At 50.5% G+C, this 2,500-nt stretch overlaps 5 non-coding genes and 7 pseudogenes across 5 annotated transcripts; 1 reads left to right on the top strand and 11 right to left on the bottom strand.

Annotated features, from left to right (window-relative positions):
• Nucleotides 1-55: 55 nt before the first annotated feature.
• Nucleotides 56-168, bottom strand: LOC113746784 (uncharacterized; annotated as a pseudogene).
• A 90-nt stretch (nt 169-258) lies between these two features.
• On the bottom strand, nt 259-377 carry LOC113746770 (5S ribosomal RNA). Its single transcript, XR_003463122.1, has one exon. It is a non-coding gene; the product is annotated as a 5S ribosomal RNA (ribosomal RNA).
• Nucleotides 378-470: 93 nt separating this feature from the next.
• On the bottom strand, nt 471-589 carry LOC113746766 (5S ribosomal RNA). Its single transcript, XR_003463118.1, has one exon. It is a non-coding gene; the product is annotated as a 5S ribosomal RNA (ribosomal RNA).
• Nucleotides 590-686: 97 nt separating this feature from the next.
• On the bottom strand, nt 687-801 carry LOC113746781 (uncharacterized; annotated as a pseudogene).
• Nucleotides 802-896: 95 nt separating this feature from the next.
• On the bottom strand, nt 897-1,015 carry LOC113746760 (5S ribosomal RNA). The gene has a single exon (XR_003463112.1). It is a non-coding gene; the product is annotated as a 5S ribosomal RNA (ribosomal RNA).
• Nucleotides 1,016-1,112: 97 nt separating this feature from the next.
• LOC113746788 (5S ribosomal RNA) lies at nt 1,113-1,231 on the bottom strand. The gene has a single exon (XR_003463124.1). It is a non-coding gene; the product is annotated as a 5S ribosomal RNA (ribosomal RNA).
• A 97-nt stretch (nt 1,232-1,328) lies between these two features.
• LOC113746780 (uncharacterized) lies at nt 1,329-1,445 on the bottom strand (annotated as a pseudogene).
• A 93-nt stretch (nt 1,446-1,538) lies between these two features.
• LOC113746787 (uncharacterized) lies at nt 1,539-1,651 on the bottom strand (annotated as a pseudogene).
• A 93-nt stretch (nt 1,652-1,744) lies between these two features.
• LOC113746785 (uncharacterized) lies at nt 1,745-1,860 on the bottom strand (annotated as a pseudogene).
• A 95-nt stretch (nt 1,861-1,955) lies between these two features.
• LOC113746779 (uncharacterized) lies at nt 1,956-2,072 on the bottom strand (annotated as a pseudogene).
• A 97-nt stretch (nt 2,073-2,169) lies between these two features.
• LOC113746778 (uncharacterized) lies at nt 2,170-2,286 on the bottom strand (annotated as a pseudogene).
• A 7-nt stretch (nt 2,287-2,293) lies between these two features.
• LOC113746792 (5S ribosomal RNA) lies at nt 2,294-2,412 on the top strand. Its single transcript, XR_003463125.1, has one exon. It is a non-coding gene; the product is annotated as a 5S ribosomal RNA (ribosomal RNA).
• The last annotated feature ends 88 nt before the right edge of the window (nt 2,413-2,500 follow it).

The following is a 2,500-nucleotide window of genomic DNA, read 5'->3' as shown; positions in this document are numbered from 1 at the left end:
TCATCACCACCATGGTCTATTAGAAGAAAAGCTTTGTTCCCTGCGAGAGTGAAAAAGCTTACAGCACCTGGTATTCCCAGGCGTCTCCCATCCAAGTACTAACCCGGCCTACCCTGCTTAGCTTCCGAGATCAGACGAGATCGGGCGCCTTCAGTGTATGGCGTAAGCCTCTGGGGAGTGAGAATACTGTATATGCACGGCAGTCCTCACCACATGGCTATTGAAGAAGAAAGCTTTGTCCCTGCCGAGATGTGAAAAAGCTTACAGCACCTGGTATTCCCAGGCGGTCTCCCATCCAAGTACTAACCAGGCCTGACCCTGCTTAGCTTCCGAGATCAGACGAGATGGGGCGCATTCAAGGTGGTATGGCCGTAGCCCTGGGGATGAGAAATACTGTATATATGCACGTCAGTCAACACCACCATGGCTATTTAAGAAGAAAAGCTTTGTTCCCTGCCGAGATGTGAAAAAGCTTACAGCACCTGGTATTCCCAGGCGGTCTCCCATCCAAGTACTAACCAGGCCCGACCCTGCTTAGCTTCCGAGATCAGACGAAATCGGGCGCATTCAGGGTGGTATGGCCGCAAGCCTCTGGGGAAGTGAGAAATACTGTATATATGCACGTCAGTCATCACCACCATGGCTCTTGAAGAAGAAAAGCTTTGTTCCCTGCCGAGATGTGAAAAAACTTACGCACCTGGATTCCCAGGCGGTCCCCATCAAGTACTAACCTGGCCTGACCCTGCTTAGCTTCCGAGATCAGACGAGATAGGGCACATTCAGGGTGGTATGGCCGTAAGCCTCTGGGGGTGAGAAATACTGTATATATGCACGGCAGTCATCACCACCATGGCTATTAAAGAAGAAAAGCTTTGTTCCCTGCCGAGATGTGAAAAAGCTTACAGCACCTGGTATTCCTAGGCGGTCTCCCATCCAAGTACTAACCAGGCCTGACCCTGCTTAGCTTCAGAAATCAGACGAGATCGGGAGCATTCAGGGTGGTATGGCCGTAAGCCTCTGGGAAAGTGAGAAATACTGTATATATGCACGTCAGTCATCACCACCATGGCTATTGAAGAAGAAAAGCTTTGTTCCCTGCCGAGATGTGAAAAAGCATACAGCACCTGGTATTCCCAGGCGGTCTCCCATCCAAGTACTAACCAGGCCTGACCCTGCTTAGCTTCCGAGATCAGACGAGATCGGGCGCATTCAGGGTGGTATGGCCGTAAGCCTCTGGGGGAGTGAGAAATACTGTATATATGCACGTCAGTCATCACCACCATGGCTATTGAAGAAGAAAAGCTTTGTTCCCTGCCGAGATGTGAAAAAGCTTACAGCACCTGGTATTCCCAGGCGGTCACCCATCCAAGTACTAACCAGGCATGACCCTGCTTAGCTTCCGAGATAAGATGAGATCGGGCGCATTGAGGTGGTATGCCGTAAGCCCTGGGGAAGTGAAATACTTGTATATGCACGTCAGTCAACACCACCATGGCTATTTAAGAAGAAAAGCTTTGTTCCCTGCCGAGATGTGAAAAAGCTTACCACCTGTATTCCAGGCGGTCTCCCATCCAGTGCTAACCAGGCTGACCCTGCTTAGCTTCCGAGATCAGACGAGATCGGGCGCATTCAGGGTAGTATGGCCGTAAGCCTCTGGGAAAGTGAGAAATACTGTATATATGCAGTCAGTCTCACCACCATGGCTTTAAAGAAGAAAGCTTTGTTCCCTGCCGAGATGTGAAAAAGCTTACAGCACCTGGTATTCCCAGCGGTCTCCCATCCAAACTAACCAGGCCTGACCCTGATTAGCTTCAGAAATGAGACGAGATCGGGAGCATTCAGGGTAGTATGGCCGTAAGCCTCTGGGAAAGTGAGAAATACTGTATATATGCACGTCAGTCATCACCACCATGGGTATTGAGAAGAAAGCTTTGTTCCCTGCCGAGATGTGAAAAAGCATCAGCACCTGGTATTCCCAGGCGGTCTCCCATCCAAGTACCAACCAGGCCTGACCCTGCTTAGCTTCCGAGATCAGACAAGATCGGGGCATTCAAGGTGGTATGGCCGTAAGCCTCTGGGGAAGTGAGAAATACTGTATATATGCACGTCAGTCATCACCACCATGGCTATTAGAGAAGAAAAGCTTTGTTCCCTGCCGAGATGTGAAAAAGCTTACAGCACCTGGTATTCCCAGGCGGTCTCCCATCCAAGTACTAAACAGGCCTGACCCTGCTTAGCTTCCGAGATTAGACGGATCGGGCGCATTCCGGGTGGTATGGCCTAAGCCCCAGAGGCTTACGGCCATACCACCCTGAATGCGCCCGATCTCGTCTGATCTCGGAAGCTAAGCAGGGTCAGGCCTGGTTAGTACTTGGATGGGTGACCGCCTGGGAATACCATGTGCTGTAAGCCTATTCACATCTTGAGAGGCAATGTCGTGTATTGACGACTCTCTTCGTGCTTGTTTGAGTGAAAAAGAATAAACAGAACTCGAGGCTTC

Source organism: Larimichthys crocea, chromosome X, assembly GCF_000972845.2.
Source record: "Larimichthys crocea isolate SSNF chromosome X, L_crocea_2.0, whole genome shotgun sequence".
In the NCBI taxonomy this organism is placed as follows: domain Eukaryota; kingdom Metazoa; phylum Chordata; class Actinopteri; family Sciaenidae; genus Larimichthys; species Larimichthys crocea.
This window is presented reverse-complemented; position numbering and strand designations above follow the sequence as displayed.